Here is an 18209-nt window from a genome sequence, read left to right as displayed (position 1 = left end):
CCAGCAAGTGAATAAGCTCCGTATCTTGATCAACATCTTTTTTAGCTCGACCCCGGTGTGTTTCCGGTTTAGACACAGTTTTATTCGGTACCCTACTTGATTTTAGTTACAGAATAATGGACAAAGTCATTAGCGCTAAGTTGGAAGAATTGCACGCGGCTGCCAGTGTTGAGAACTATTGCCTCCGGTGCCGGATTCTTAGATAAAGACAGGCCCATATCTTATCTACGGCTGCAATTGATACACTATTCGAGGCTTTGAGCAAGTAAAATTGCAAAATTTTTAACACATATCATCACAGTTTGCATGGAAATAAGTAATTATGTTACAAATAGTGAAAAGCGGAGCACTGAAATCATAATCTTATCTTACCGAACAGTTTTTCTGTATTTTCGAGTGACATGACACCCCGTTATTCTGGTTCGAGGCCATTTTAAACTAAACAGAAATTTCGCATAGCAGTTGGGTGTAATCAAATTATATACTCTTCAAAAAAAGTAGGGGATATTCAGAAACAATACAAAACTGCGGAAATGCACTGCTGTTTTTATTAGAGGTAACCAGTGTATGTTAATAACAGGCCAATTGCCTACACATGAACATAAACAGTTCATATGGGCAGCTTATCTGACGGCCCCATTTCACTCGCAAAGAGATACACTGTCAAAAGTGAAAATGGACGTTTTTGATTTTAATGAGTAATTGCTCCACCAATCCTCAGACATTCAGTAATTCGTCGTGGCATGCTCCTAATCAACCGTCCAATCACGATTTGGGGCAATCTGGCCCACCCCTCTTGCAGTGTCACGACCAATTCTTGCAGTGTTGTCGGTTGACGTTGACGTCGACGAACACGTCACCCGATCAAATTAAACCGTAACACACTAAAAGCAAAGATACAAACAGTAAATCTTATGCAAGAACCGATAGGAAAGCAAACATGGATAGGATAAACCACCAAACGGCAGTTTTCATCAATCCATCTTTGAAGTGTCAAATTTGACAATGAACCCCTCCCACGTGTACGACGCTATTGCGTGTCGCATGTCCAGCTCAGTGTTTCTGTTGGGGCGATAAGTTCTTCATCTGTGAACATACTCTCAAAGCATGTCAAGTGTCCATGACTATTTATCATATCACAACCTGCATAGGTATTTGCATTTCAATATCCCCTACTTTTGTTTTGAAGAGTATATAATTATACGGTAAGATTTCACCTTTATTTCAATGGGAATTAGTTAATTATATGTTAAGCTATGTACAGTACAGTTTGGGGGTCAGTGTTATTGGAAATTAAGGAAGTTATAGGCCAGTAACGTTTTTGTGGTCAAATGACTACAAAACTTGCTCAAAGGAAGGCTTTAGGACGGTCCACTGCTGTGGCTGGAGCAAGACGGAAGACATCAGTAGTGGAACCATTTCTAGCTGAGGGGATGTTAAACACTCTCTCTCTCCCTCCGCCCACATCCTCTCTCTCTCTCTCTCTCTCGCTCTCCCTCTCTCTCTCCCCCTCTCTCTCTCTCGACACCGAGATCCCCTGTTTAAAAATGAAATCTAGCAAGCACCAAACTCAAACTGTAACCATCCTAGTGTCAATCGAACCAAGAAAAAGAAATCGCAACCAGTCAGCTGAACAACAATGGTGCCATTCAATGTTATCACCTTCCAAGTTTCACAGAAATTTAATTAACTTGAATACCAACAAGAATTACGTTTCTCCAGGCATAATGAGATTAGCCACAAGTTTAACTTGATTAAAACGTCCAAGACTCTGTTAAAATCTTTTCCCCATTGTATAATTAGTGGAACAAGCAACACGGTCGTAATGAAGAGGTAATAGGGTAATTGGATCTTTTAACTCACTTTTTCATGGATTGTTTTTCCAGTTAAGTAACTTGCGTGTTCTGGTCGGCTACATCTAGAACTATTCAAGATGGCTGATGCCTTCTGCACCTGCTTCAAAACGTAATTATTTCTACTTCATGTTCCCCTGAAACCAATTCAACACACAAAAAAACTCAGAAAGCTTAAAAACTAATTTGAAGAAATTTTACTTAAGTCGATAAATTACTGAGTATATTACCTTGGTGAAGCATGCTGTTTAAAGACAGGCGTCTCTAAGATCGTAGTTCTTGCTTCTCTAGTAGGGCTTATTTAGGAGGTCAGTAAGGGTGGTCCGCTATAGTGTGAGATGCCGGAGGTTTTTCTTTTACACTGAAATGATGAGGTAATTCTTTTAATAAAGTCTACCGCCTAATTTATTGGGTATATATCGTGATACAGTGGGAAATATACTTTAAACGAAAAATTAAACGCGGTTTTCGATTTTCTAAAACCCAGGATGATAATATAAGATGTATTCTAGTGTGATATTTTAAATGATTAACAGGAGTTTCCAAGATTTACAGACATAAACTTACGTCAAACTTGACATCGTATATCAGATGTATTATATCTATTCAGCTTACAGTCAGTATGTTTCTAGTTTACTACAAGATTGGAGTTAGACAGCAGAAAGCTCGAAGGCGGATCTCGGTGTTTCAATTAACAGCCCAGACCATCGTAAGCTTCTACAACAATAGGAAACTCGGCGACAATAGATCTAAACTCTACATATAATATTCAAACCAGCATACTAGTCTATATATATCTCGATGTGATTTCGCTATAACAGATACAAGTCTATCACTAAGAAGGATGACATCGGGGCGAGTTAATTAACTCTCAATATTAACTTTTTTTTCTTCTGCACATTAAATCTTGAAACAGTTTTAAAATTGTTAAGAACAAAAATAAAGTGTTGGGAGTATACCTACGAGGAGTACGGTGTAAATGGGCACATAAAATAGTACGCGAAAGTGTAAAATAAGTAAAAGGCACCAATTCTTACTGGACTAGTTTGTGTTATTATGTCCGATGTAAACAACGCACGTGTTATGCTGTGACATCACACGTAGACCTCTAATGCACGTGAACTTAAAGGCCAATCATCTTGCATAGAGTTAAAAGAAGGCTTTCGCATTACCGCTATGAAACAGATTACCACGATGAATCCGGAAACGACCAGAACGCCATAGATGTCATCGTGTAATTGTGCGCAGCTATCCAATAATCAAGCATGTCGAGTTAATGTCGAGTCTTAGGCAAGAATAAGAACAAGAACAAGAAATGAATTAACCTAATTTGGCTCGGGGTAGCCATTTTCCCTTTCGAGCCACCAACACTTAACCTCTCAATAACGAATGGAATTTTTTGGCAAATTTCTTCTGAACAATTTGTCTACGATACCTCCAATCCCCTTCTCTAACCATGAACGCGGGCGTTACTTCCAGCTATTAGCCCACACACCCAGCGCGTGCGCATTGCATTATAAGGTCAGGGTGGTTTCGATTCCGCGGGTGTTCGGGACAAGGAGTGGGATCGCCTGTGCAACTTCGTGGGTTTTCTCCGGGCCCATCGGTTTCCTCCCACTGCTAAGCTAAAGACTTCTACGAACAAGCAAATTATTGAAATCAAATTAACCCGTGTGTTAGTCCCGAAATGACTTTGTGTCGAGTGGACGTTAAACCTCTCCCTCTCGTGTATTTCATCAGTTCGCATGTGGAATGAAAACGGAGATCATCAACGACCATCACCAGGTTAGAGAGACGACAACGTTCCTTGTTAAAGTAGCTAAATCTCTAAAAAAAAAATACGGGGTCACGATGGCTAGCCTGGAGGTCGGGTGTTTGATCCCTGATCCCTGCATTGGCCGAGAAAGTTCATCCAGATTTTCCGGCGTGGTTCCCCTTGTCACTGATGCAGGACGGAGGGCCTGACAAGGACAGCTGTCTAGTCATTCGGATGGGACAGAAAACCGAAGTCCCATGTACACATAGGCGTGCACGTAAAATATCCCTTGACAGTTGGAATTCGATGTAAGAGTAGGCCATAGTACCGTTGTCCGGGCAAAATTACCCTCATAGCACACTGTATGCCCGTCTTCATTAGCCCAGTTCGGAGCGGAACAGTAGGACGTTAAACCCCATTTCATTTCATTTCTAAAAAATACAATGTGAGGATGGGTTTGGCCCGCGTTGTGTTGAACGAAAAGACGCACGGCCATCGTGTGCTGGTATTTTATAATGAATATAAATATAATTTCCTAACTCATCACAGTTGAAGATCTGAAAGTAAACTGAAATTCGCCCAGATGTGTAATCCATACGTGACCCGCGTACATTAAGACTCTATAGTTTATCCAAGTCGATATTGTTAGCGGTAGTTTTATGTATCGGGAGATGCTGTACATCATGTCCACTCTGTGTTTAATCACGATGGCCATCACATATTACTGATAATGGTTGGTCAGATATTCATTGGATTTTTATTGATCCCCAGACAATTCTTATCACCTTACTTCTTCAATTACCATGTTAGTTGATCTACCCCTCATCCTAGATGGTTTCTATCTATTATAGTAATAAACAACTTCCCCCCTCATCCTCGATATACACTAGTAATAAACAGTCAACAGCCTGTTTCTATATTTTAGGGTCCTCTGGTTTCCTCCCACTGATAAAGACTCCTACGCGCAAGCGAATTATTGAAATAAAATTAAACCATAAGTTAGTCCCTAAATGAACTAGTTTGTGTCGAGTGGACGTTAAACTCCACCTCTCTCTCTCTCTCTCTCTTTGCTGGCTTGTGTTGTTGACAAGTTGTTTTCCAAAGTAATAATTACATGTATTAAATATAAATCTCTCTCCTCTCCATTCTCTCTCTCTCTCTCTCTTATAGGCCTACACTATAGTAATAAACAGTCAAAACAACCTGCTCCTCATCCTCGATGGTTTCTATTTATTATACACGTGTAATAAACAGTCAACAACCTGCCCCTCGCCCTCGATGATTTCAATCTATTATACTCTGGTAATAAACAGTCAACAACCTGCTCCTCATCCACGATGGTTACTAATTATTATAGGCCTACTATAGTAATAAACAATCAACAACCCATCTCTCGTCCTAGATGGTTTCTATTTATTATAGGCCTACTATAGTAATAAAGAGTCAACAACCGGCCCCTCATCCTCGATGATTTCTTTCTATTATAAGCCTACACTATAGTAATAAAACGCCAACAAACTGTTTCTATATTATAGGCCCACTATAGTAATGAACAGTCAACAACCTGCCCCCCCCCCCGGTTTATTTCTATTATACACGAGTAATAAACAGTTTATAACATGTTATGGACGTCTATTCTAGTAAACACGTAAAGTGATGCATTCGTTTTACTGTGCCTGTATGGTACTATATAAACCAAAAACCGAGAGTGACGTCATCTTGGAATTATGATGTCATATCAAGCATGTTGAGTTCTGTGTCGATCGTACTTGAATTGGTGGTGACTTTGGCTTTTTTCGAAGAGGGTCACTCTCGAGAAGAACAACGCTACCCCCCCCCCCCTCCCATCGACTATTAGTGAGAATTGATTATATATATTATTATATAGTATGTTATTCAGTGACTATTTGCCCCCCAGATAATATTCATCATATGCTCACGATTTTTTAAGATGGCATTCTAAATATATCAAAATGGTTTTTAAGAAACTCTCTTCTTGTCTGCTGTGCAGTTTACCGAAAAAAATATTGTTTAAAGGAGCTAAATCTTCTATATCTATATATATATATTTGTGACTGTCGTTTGTCTGTCTGTCTGTCTGTCTGTTCGGGGGTTGGCGGCTACACTAGGTCTGCCCCGAGTCTGTAATTTGGGGTATAGGGGTAGCTTGGACCGGGGAGTAACATAGGCCAGGTGGCGTTAGTCTACCACTTCCGGTTTCGGAGTTATGACCCCCGAGCGAAGCCGGGTATCCTGCTAGTCGCTAATATTTCTGACATAGAAATTGATACAAATATAATAATGTAATATGAATGTATATAAACTATTTATATTACATTAGTTTCCGTTTTTACTCTGATTTCAAGTCATTATGTTCGGCGAAATGCGCCAGAAGTCTCGGATCGAATGGCAGTCTCTAGCGTCTGGTTATGCCAGTCTACACCGATAGTATTTACTGTACATGCCCTCCAGATAAGAATATGGCATCACCGTTTGACATATGGCATCGTTCGTTGAGTCCCTTGTTACAAATGGCACTGAAACGCATTATGGTACACGAATGGTAAAATGTTTATTTTGTCTTAAATATTGAATATCAGAAGCCCATCTTTTACCGGTAAGATCACAACATCAATGTTGATTTAAATTGACAAATAATTCGTGTTTTCAATGTCGAAGAATTTGAATGATACTGAGTTAGAGACTAAGCTACTTTAACTAATATCTCTTCACCTCAGAGTCAAAGTTATGAAAAAAAGCGTTCCATACGAGGTCTACGAGTGTTGGTACCCCCCCACCCACCCCCATGCAACCGACGAGTGCTAGTTTTGTACCCCACCCCCATCCCATCCCAACCGACGAGTGCTAGTTTTGTAAAGACCCAGAAGACGACCTTGTAAGTGTGTGTTCTTTAAAAGAAAATGGATGATTTTAAAAAAATACATTTCTGAACTTCCCAGATAGATCTAGTTGAAAGGTCAGTTGCTCAGAAAGAAAAAAGAAGTGAGAATATCGGAGAAAATCTCCACACATAGCAAATTGTTGTTCACGGGTGGAAAATAAGATTATTAAGCTAATTATGGAAGGTGAATTGACGAGTATAGTAAAAGAGGAAGATAGGCAATGGCCGTCGAGGGGGAAATATAGCCTCGATAGAGGTTAGTTATTAAATTTATAACCCTGTCAATATGTTGGAGAGATATGGCTCACGGGGGTTATTACTCGTAATTGTAGAATAATTTGGCACATGCTCCCCGGTAATTTCATTGGATATAATTCCTAGGTAGGTCTCCATCTTGACTTACTATATGATTTATTGACGCGGCCATATTTAATTCTGATGAAACTCAGACAGTTGGGGCTTCTATACAACCAAACACGTCATAAATAATCATGGAAATATGTACTCCTGGGAGACGAGAGAGGTATTTCATAAACCCGTCGGCTCATATATAAAACGATTTTTTCCATTAAAGACCTAATATGAACAAGTTGTACCAGTAGACAACTTAATCACGTTCTAACAAATATTTTTATAACCCTACCACAGTGTAAATTGATTTTAGCCTGGATTAGAGTCTTCCCTTTTATCGCCACGGTTCTGATTTTAATCCAATTGAGTCCATCAGACACATAGAACGACGGCACGTTCGTTACGTCATAGAATAACAATCAAGGTACATAACTCAGGGAGAAGCACGTGACGAAAAGCTGTTAAAAGCCCCAGCTATCGGAACCCTGTTAATTTTACGTAAATAAACTCCATGTAAGCTAAAGCAAAATAAATTGACTAATTGACTTTGGCAGGGCGTCAGATTTTACTCTTTGTTAATCTGACGTTTAGGTGACATGTCATCTTCACATTCCGGTTCGCTACTTTTAAAACAGAAAAAAATACGTTTAGCGTGAAATGTAGAATAAAGATAGGCCAGTTGTTCTCACGTAACAAAGGAGAGAGAAAGAGAGAGAGACTAACTCGTGGTTCACTTTTAATTCTATAATTCGCTTGCGCATAGTGGTCTGGGAGGAAACCGAAGGACCCGGAGAAAATGCCCGAAGTTGGGCAGACGACCCTACTCCTTGTCACGTACAAGTGGGAAATCGAAACAACGTCACTTAACTCAATGACAGACCTTATGATGCAACGCGCATGCGACGGGTGTGTGGGCTACTAGCTGGAATTAACGTCCGCGTCCATGTTTATTTCTAGGTCAAAGTGAGCATTAAAGGGAGGGGGGGGGGGAATTCATTCGCCCGGGACAAAAACGTTTCCGCCTACTATTCCCCTAACTCTAACTGTCAAGGGTTCTTTTACGAGCATGTCAAAGTGTAAAAACACGAATCTCAGACTATGCACACTTTTGTTGTCAGTTCCACAGGCGCGCTACGCTTGACAAGGTAAGAAGGGACTGAGTTAGAGACTTAGACACTTTAATTAATAATATCAACATGACGTGACAGGGAGTAGGGTCGCCTGTCCAACCTCGTGGGTTTTCTCCGGGTCCTCCTGTTTCCTCCCACTGCTAAAGACCCCTGCGCGTAAGCGAATTATGGAAATAAAATTGAAACATATGTTAGTCCCGAAATGACCTAGTTTGTCTCGAGTGGACGTTAAACCCATCTCTCTCTCTCTCTCTCTCTCTCTCGCTCATATCAACATGGACTTTCATCACGTTGAAATCAAATGTTCGAAATAGTATAGTCCTTTGCAAACTGTTTAATATTGTCCCTTTGTATGAAGGTCTGTTTAAATACCAAGAAGAGCTGAATGGAAGTAATACATGACCGTGTTGAGGAGTTTGACAACCAGTTGATGAATTTAATACAATCCTGTTAGTATTTTAATTAGTGATTCTTTACCAGCTTGTCAAGGTACTTGGATTATCTTGTCACTTCGTCTAATTCTTCATCTCCTCATGTGCACCACCACTTGCAGGAGCAAATCTCCTGTAAACGGCGTATCTGCCCTCACTGACCCTGTGACCATCGCCGACCAGCTGAATCTATCAAGTTCGATCGACAGGTTGAGAGAGGAGAGGCCTATCTGTAATACCCCGATATAACCAAGATCGATTTCCATGTCGTAGACCCATTGTTTTATCATAAAACTAAACCCAGAACAACGTTTTTAATTGAAAAATATTGGAAACTCATAATTGAAATAATTATTAACGCGTAAATGGAATGAGGTGATCAATTGATGTGGGTGAATTAATGACAGGGTTTACTTAGTGAAATTCTCGTCTAGGAGAGTTTGCAGCGTTTTTTAAAATGTACATTAGAGACTTATCCCATCATTCAGGCTGATCGCAAAATTAGGATGTTATTTTCCCTCCGTGTTTGGGCGATCATGTTTGATCCGACTCCCTTTACTATTTCCATCACTTTTACACCGAACAACTAGCGGTTAGCCGTCCGTACTGTGTCCACATGGAACTTCCTACTTTCTATTAGGGTTAGGGTTAGGGTCAGGTATTAAAGATAAAAACCTATAACACAAATATGGGAGTCACATCAAACATGAATGTCCGTGTTTGCTCCGTTTTTATATGGGTAAATTGAAATGTGACCACTCGTCCAGAATTTTCTATGAGCATCCTACAGGCAATAGGTAGTAAATAGCAATTAACGTCTGTTTCTGTCGTGGGTGATATCACTATCATGATTGAGAGGCAAGTTCAGCACTGAGGAGGGGGGGGGGGGTTGACACCGCGATCCCATTAATCATATCTAATAACACTTATTGGACCACCTGATACCACTTGCTGACGGAAAACATCTAATTGTGCTTCGGATATCCCGCGGTAGAGAGAGAGAGAGACAGAGAGAGAGAGAGAGTTGAACTTTGATTTCAGAATCCAAGGCTATTTGGTGGACGATAGGCTCCGTGTAACAAGAGATTGGGAAGATGGATCTCCGCGAAACGTTGGACTTGAAATTCAGAAGCCGAAGCTATATGTAACGGATAAAACGAGACTGAGACATTGGATCTTCGTAAAACGTGGGACTTGGAATTCAGTAGGCTATTATTTGGTTAAGGACAACGACGAACCATCGTATTAACATGAAATTGAGACGATGGATCTCTGTGAATGCTGCTAGGAACGATTGAAAGTCCCCTGGGGTGATTTACAGAACATGTTATAAATGATCAGCTGTTTTGTGAGTGGTCCCTTCGGGTTACATGAAACCATTTCCTACTTTCTACAGATCGAGTTTAAAGTGGTACGGTACATGTTTTATAAATTAAGTTTAATCTCAATATCATCCACAGTCTTCGACATTGAAAACACGACTTATTTGTCAATTTAAAGTAGCTAAGTCTCTAACTCAATATCACCCAAAGTCTTCGACATCGAAAACACGAATTATTTGTCAATTTAAATTAACGTTGGTGTTGTGATCTTACTGGGAAAAGGTGGGGTTCTGATATCCAATATTTAAGACAAAATAAACATTTTACCACTTTTACACGAATCGTGTACCAGAATGCGTTTCAGCACCATTTGTAACAAGGGACTCGAAGAACGAGGCTAGACATATATATTCCACAAGTCATATCAAACGGTGACGTCATATTGTTATTTGCAAAGAGCATGCGCAATAAATACTACCGGTGTAGACTGGAATAACCAGACACTAGAGATTGCCATTCGATTGAGACATCTTGCGTATTTCGCCGAACATAACTGATTTGAAATTAGAGAAAACCGGAAACGATTGAATGTAAATCAGTTTATATACATTCATATTGCAATATTATATGCGTTGCGGCCCATTTGTGTCAATTTCTATGTCCCAGTTATTAGCCATTCAGCTTCTTTAACTGTTAAAAGTAGAAATGAAATGAAATGAAATGGGGGTTTAACGTCCTACTGTTCTGCTCCTATGCTGGGCTAATGAAGACGGACATACGCCATACTGTGTATGAGGGAAATTTTGCCCGGACAGCGGCACTACGGACTACTCTTATATCGAATTCCAACTCTCAAGGGATCTTTTACGTGCACGTCAATGTGTACACGGGACCTCGGTTTTTGGTCCCATCCGAACGACTAGACAGCTGTCCGTGTCAGGCCCTCCATCTGAATCTTGATGAACTTTCTCGGCCAATGCAGAGACCAAACACCCGACTTCCAGGCTAGCGAGCCAGCGTCTTACCCACTTAGCCACCGTGACGCCCCCCCCCCCCCGTTAAAAGTAATCCTAAGACATATTATGAAGATGATTTATAGATTAAAGGCCGTTAACTGATCAAATAAGTTCTGAATTTGGAAGAGCGTCATTGGAGTAGTGGACTAGTCTAAAGCCTGTCGATGGAAATGAAATGAAATGGGAGTTTTACTTCTCACTTTTCTGCACCTACCGGGCTAATGATGTAAGGCTATGGGGTTTAACGTCATACTGTTCTGCTCCTGACTGGGCTAATGAAGATGGGCATACCCCATACAGTGTGCTATGAGGGAAATTTATCCCGGACAGCGGCACTAACCGTGGAACTTATAATATCTTATTATAAGGTCCATGACAAAACCACCAGTAGTAGCATACGTATTTTTGAAATCAAAGATAATTCAAAACGAAATAGAAAGGTTTGGTAACTGATAAAGAACTTGTTTATATTAATGATACTGCGTCATGTTTTTTGTTTGTTAACTTGCTGAAAGATTTAAGTACCGCATCTTTATAGTAATTAGTGCGAGTTATAAATAGACACCTTTTCGCCTAATTTCTTTATCCCCTTTTCCTTCTTTTATTGGTTGACATTTTGGTTTAAAATTGGAGAAATGGGATCAAATTTGCAATTTCATAGCAATTTGGGGTAATACAGATGATATTATAGCGGAGGGATAGGGGGTGTAAATTGTCTTTCTGCAGAGGAATCATTGTGTCGGAAGTGACATCTTGACCCCAGTCAACATCAAATCCTTCTAGCAAAGACACCCCGTACAAAATTATGATGAGGAGATTTGCCAAATGCGGTCCCCTGTGTGCCTATAAAGATTGGAACCAACGGTATGTTGAGCAAAAAGCCATTCGACATCGAAGTCAATGAGCAAATAATTGCTAGTCTGAGACCATATATAAACGTCCAGAAATATTTCAATTCGGGACGGAAGTAGATGACGTAACGTCTGGCACGTGGCGCGAGCAATCTAATGTTCCAATCTGAGCGTTGGTAACACGTGGCGGAGTGATTACCCCAATGGCCACTTCTGACAATACTGACCAGGCCATACATTCCATCTAATTAGAACGAACTGGCTGAACACACATGGGACATCTTCATGGACTGACCGTCTGACTCAACCCATTAATTTAACTCTGTCATCTGTCCAATCTGTCATAACAATTATCTTATCCTTCCCTGTAAATATGGCTAATCTATTTATATTAAAACAAGATGTCTGCCGATATTTATAATTAGGGTTGATTATTCATAACCTTGGATGTAAATCCTATCCCACTTGACAGATCACGTAACAGATGATCATAGATATGGACTAGGTTATTTTCGAACTCGCATTATATCTTAATGCCAGGCAGGCCGATCGTCTCTTAAATTGTCAAATCGAACCCACTTGCGCATAGATGACAATCCTAAAAACACAATCTGAACTGAGATTTTATCGATTGAATTACTAAAGTCTGTACGAAAAAAAAAACATAGTCTTGATTATTCATTTTTTGATTTAATTTTCAATGAGCATTAAACAGCAGATATGATTTTAATCCAGAAAAAATCATCGCAGGCTAGCGATGCCATCGAGAGTTGATTATGGTCTGGATGAGTTAATCATTTTCTCATTAATAATTTAGAAAACATTTCAGGCCTAAAGAAAGACCTGCAATAGGCAGATTTAGCTCATTTGCATAATGTATGTTTAAGTCAATAAATGTTATGGCTTCATGTTATTTAAATATACATTATGTAAGATTTAGATAAAGAGCTGACCATTCTTACAATAATAGCATAAAAATAGACAATGTAAAATGAAAATATTGAAAATGTCATTCAAATTACTACAATCTGAGCCAGGTTATAACTGGTTGTTGTTTTGACAAGATGTGTGCATTATAGTGGTAACCAGGGCACTGGTATAATCGAGACTTAGCCTCGTTTTCACAATTTTAAATTCAATTTTCAAAATGGAGAACCGTTCTAATATAGTTAAAAATCTCGAATATCCGATGGCACCGAGAGTTGATTATGGTCTTGTTTTCTTAATTAATGTCTAATTAATAGTTTATATAATATTCCAGGCCTAGAGAAAGGCCTACAACAGACAGATTTAGCTCTTGCATAATGTATGTTTAACTGAACGTTTATAATTTTATTCATCAAGCAAAAGTCTCAGATCATATTGAAACAGCGTAAAGTAAAACTTGCACCAAATGACAACGGGTTGTTTTACTGCACACGCTCCAAAACTAAGGAGAATGAAATTACATTCCCTTTAATTTACGCAATAGCCAATATATTTAAAGAAAACTATGAAAACCACGAAAACCCATTTAATTTGACAAGCTTTCAATTGATATTCAATTCTGACTATGCTATTTAATAACAATATGATGTGGATTCAGGTGAATTATCCAAACCATAGTTTCAAAACAAACTTAGTTCCTCAATGACATCAGTATTTGGCTACACATTCAATTAAATAAACGAGAGAGAGAGAGAGAGAGAGATAGAGAGGGAGAGAGAGAGAGAGAGAGAGAGAGCGCAGTGGGAGGAAACCGGATGATCCCAGTCGCAACAAATGCCCCGCTTCCTCAAAGAGCAGAATGGGGTGGGATGAAATGAAGTTTATTATCTCGTCAACACAATACCTTGGACATTAGAGAGAGATAGAGAGAGTGAAGGAGATAGAGAGAGAGATGGTTTAACATAATCAAGTTTATTGAGAGAGAGAGACAGAGATAGAGAAAGAGAGAAAGAAAGCAGTGGGTGAAAACCGGATGATCCCAATCGTAATAAAGATAAAATGGCTAGTTTCTGGACAATTTCAAGATATAAGTAAAACAATAATATTATTCATTAATAGACGAATATATACGTTGTATCTGATTATTCATCATCCGGAAGAGAGATAAATTTCATTAATAATTACCGTTATCTATTATAGAGAAGTGCATACATAAATTTCATCAATTTTAACAGTCTACTATAGATAAAGACTTTCGACTGTCGTCATTTTCAATTATAAATTCGAGATAAGCTGAATAATTTTAGTATTCATTATAATTAATATGAAAATCATCCTAGCTTAATGTAATTAACTGATATTTCTCTATCCAGATAAGTTATATTCAGACGTCGCCTACTGTCTCGGCGTTTGAATAGATAATTTTGTTTTCTAAACAATATTTATTCACAGAGACTGGATTGGAGAACAGGCAGAAGCCAATAGACCTCCTCTCCATAAAAGTACAAACATAAATATATAATGAAAAGTAAAGTAAAGTAGAGGAACGACTAAATTATAAGATGGCTATATACACTATAGAAGAAGAAGAAGAAGAAACTTTATTGCATAAAAACCTTACAAGGTTATGTACATATACAAATAAACATAATAGAAATATACATGAAACAAACAAAGGATACATACATGGACATAATTATACAAAGATACACAGCTTTACAAAGACATAAACGAATTGTATACAAAAGCTCCTAAACATTTTAAAATTTCTGTATTTTTATTCATCAACAGTATTTTAAATTGTTGTAAATCATTCAGTTTATAAAAATTTGGTTCACGAACTAGAATTAATCTGAACAGTTCTTTTCTTTTTTCGTCATGTCTTTTACAATTTGTTATCAAATAAATTTCGTCTTCTACCTCCTGACATACATTACACAAACGATCGTTTACGTCTAATTTTAAATATCTCCCTGTTTCGATTTTCAATTTATGTGCGCTTATTCTTAGATTTGTTAGTGCTTTTCTGTGTTTTCGATTTCTTATCACATCTAAATAATTTTCATAATTTATATCATTTTTTATAATTGCATATATGTACAAACCACAATCAGAATGTTTATATTTCATACATTTTCATACAGAATTTTCAAAATCTTTGGGAGATGTCGAGGAAGTTTTGTACTGCCGACAAAATTTCTTCAGAATTGTTTCAGTCTTCAGTTCCGAATAATAAATTTTGAGAATTTTGATAAAGTTTTGGGAGTTTTGATATTGTCGCAGATCGTGCATCTGAACGTAAGGGAATAGATAATATATGTGCAATATCATTTTACTCAATACTATTTGGTATGCGGGGAAAGGGGTTGGGCGTGGGTGGTCTAGTGCTTTAACGCGTGTGCTTGAAATCATAAGGTCTGTCATTGAGTCAAGTGGAGTAGATCACCTGTCCAACCTCGTGGATTTCTTCTGCTCCGGGTCCTCCGCCCCCCCCCCCCCACACACACACGGATAAAGACCCCTCCACGGAAGCGAATTATTGAAATAAAATTGAACCATATGTTAGTCCCGAAATGACCTAGTTTGTTTTAAGTGGATGTTAAACCCATACATGCAATCGAATACCCCGTAATGACCTGGCTTGTGGGCGTGCTGAGTAGACGTTAAACTCTCTCTCTCTCTCCCTCTCTCTCTCTCTCTCTCTCCCCGTCTCTCTTTGGTATGGCAGTTAGTAATTGAACATGTTAAACACACAAGGTACAATCGTATGGATACACAATTACAATACGACGTTTCGACGATAAAGGTGTTAAATTTTAATTGTATTTGATTGTTATTTTTGTTGTATATTCTGTGTGTATTTGTGTCTACTATTCAAATAATATTCCTTCGGTGTACAAATGAAATAAAATGGGGTATAATAAAGACAGACATACGCCACACAGTCTGCTATACTATGAAGGAAATTTTATCCCAACAGCGGCACTACGGCCTACTCTTATATAGAATTCTAACTGGTAAAGGTTCTTTTACGTTCACGCCAATGTGTAAATGTCCCATCTGACTTCAGCGTATAACAAACAAAAGTAACTGTATCATAGCGACAGGGATTGATGTGGTGGGTGTAACCGTCATGATACGAGAGTCGGCATTGATACTAAATTACAGCAGACTCTTTTGATCTACCATCTTTAAAGGATAGGCGTGGATCATTGTTAAGGGCCATGTTTGACACCACGTGGCTGATGGATATCCATGACTTGAAGAATTCCGTCAATATATCTATGTGTAAATGACCAATCGGTTCCTCCTTTTTCTTTCATCTCTTCTTGTGAGTTGATTAGCTCAGAATGGAGTAGTTCTTCATCCCCAGATTAGATGGACACGAGGGCAACACCCACCAGCCCAAACACCTTTAAAAGACCAACAGTACCGACTCTGGTATCATGATGGCAACACCCACCACCCCAAGCGGTCCCTTCTCCGTTTTCTTTCTTGTCTCAGAGTGGGGTACTTCTTCATCCCCAGAATAGAAGGATATGTGAGGGCAACACGCAACAGCCCAGACCCCTTTAAAAGACAGTAGACTACTAGTCCCGACTCTGGTGGTAACATGATGGCAACACTCACAACCCGAAAAGGTCTCCCCGCCCTTTTCTTTCTTGTATCAGAGTGGAGTAGTTCTTCAACCCCAGAATAGAAGGACATATGAGGGCAACACACACCAGCCCAACACCCTGTAAAATAAGGTAGACCACCAGTCCCAAGCGGCCTACCTCCCTTTTCTTTCTTGTATCAGAGTGGAGTAGTTCTTCAACCCCAGAATAGAAGGACATATGAGGGCAACACACACCAGCCCAACACCCTGTAAAATAAGGTAGACCACCAGTCCCAAGCGGCCTACCTCCCTTTTCTTTCTTGTCTCAGAGTGGAGTAGTTCCTCATCCCCAGAATAGAAGGATGTTGTTTGTTTTTAATAATTGTCTACGTATATCCACATGTTGGCCTGCCTGTCTTGCAGAGGTGGGAACACGAGTCCGACATAAGTCGCAACAATGATCCGACATGCGACTCGACTCGGACTCGCCAGTCGTGAAGATTTTTGACTTGAAAGAGCTTAGGACTCCTCGAGTCAATTTTACTTTATTCGCCATGAATTGCTGACTCATTTGATGAACTAGCTCGGGCTATGTGTGTGTGCGTGTGTGTGTGAGAGAGAGAGAGAGAGAGAGAGAGTGAGAGAGCGTTAACGTTCACTAGACACAAACTAGCTTACGTGTACGTCAATTTTCAAAAAACGGGCACCACAGTTCCGGAGATCGATATGAAAGTTTTAATATTAGGGCAAACAGATACTGAGATGGACCCACCTGCCCAGACGAAGAGTGACCGGCGGTGGGCGGCTGGGTTAACCCCATGGGGCCATAGTCACACGCAATCTCTCGCTTCGCTACAGCTTACGTGTACGTCAATTTTCACAAAACGGGCATCAAAACTGCGAAGATTGATATGGAACTTTTAATATTAGGGCGAATTGATATTGAGTTGAACCCAGCTGTCCATAGGAAGGGTAACAAAAGGGGCTCAGTTAGCCCCATAGTCACCCATCTCCCGCTACGCTATAGCTTACGCGTACGTCAGTTTTTCACAAAACTGGCATCACAGCTCCGGAGATCGATATGGAACTTTTTAATATTAGGGCGAATTGATATTGAGTTGATCCCAGCTGTCCAGAGGAAGGGTGACCGGGGGAGGAAGGGATGCGGGGAAAGGGGGGGGGGGGGTAACCCCATGGGGCCATATATCTACAGCTTACGTGCACGTCAATTTTCCCCAAACGGGCATCACAGTTCCGGAGATCGATATGGAAGTTTTAATATTATGGCGAATTGATATTGAGTTGATCCCAGCTGTCCAGTCTAACGATATGTCGGCGCTAATAGTTCAATCACTTACCAATCGTCTACCAAATGGTCACACTAATATCATTTGATGCTTTCAGACTTAGAAAAAAAAGGTTTTTATTTTGGTTAATACGAGTTTAGACAGAACACTAATTGGATTTGAATCACACAAAAAGCATCGTTCTGGTACCAATTAGTTTCTTTATGTTAGCAGACGTTCTTTGATTCTAGTCGACCATCTTTTGATAGAAACCTTGATCAACGTCACGTTATAGTTGCTCAATATGTCGCCTTACAGAGGCCATTCTTCTATCTTAAAGATGCGATTGTGGCCTAGTACTTGATCCAAGAAATTAAATATCCAGAAAACCTTATTCACCGGTTTACCTTTCCGCATATTGCGATCGATCTGGTGGTTTAACCCGTGTGCTCTATGTCATACCTGTGATTTATCAAGAGAGAGAGAGAGAGAGAGAGAGAGAGAAATGGGGTTTAACGTCCACTCGACACATACTAGGTCATTTCGGGACTAACATATGGTTTTAATTTTATTTCAATAATTGGGTTACGCGTAGGGGTCTTTAGCAGTGGGAGGAAACCGGAGGACCCCGAGAAAACCCACGAGGTTGGACAGGCGACCCTTCTACTTGTCACGTACACCCGGGGATTCGACACCACGCCAGCTGACTCAATGCCAGGCTTTATGATACAGCGCGCACGTGCTAACCATTCGGCCATCCAACCCCCCGTGATTTATACAAGTCCC

This window comes from Patella vulgata, chromosome 6 (assembly GCF_932274485.2).
Source record: "Patella vulgata chromosome 6, xgPatVulg1.2, whole genome shotgun sequence".
Classification (NCBI taxonomy): domain Eukaryota; kingdom Metazoa; phylum Mollusca; class Gastropoda; family Patellidae; genus Patella; species Patella vulgata.
Note: the sequence above shows the minus strand (reverse complement) of the source record.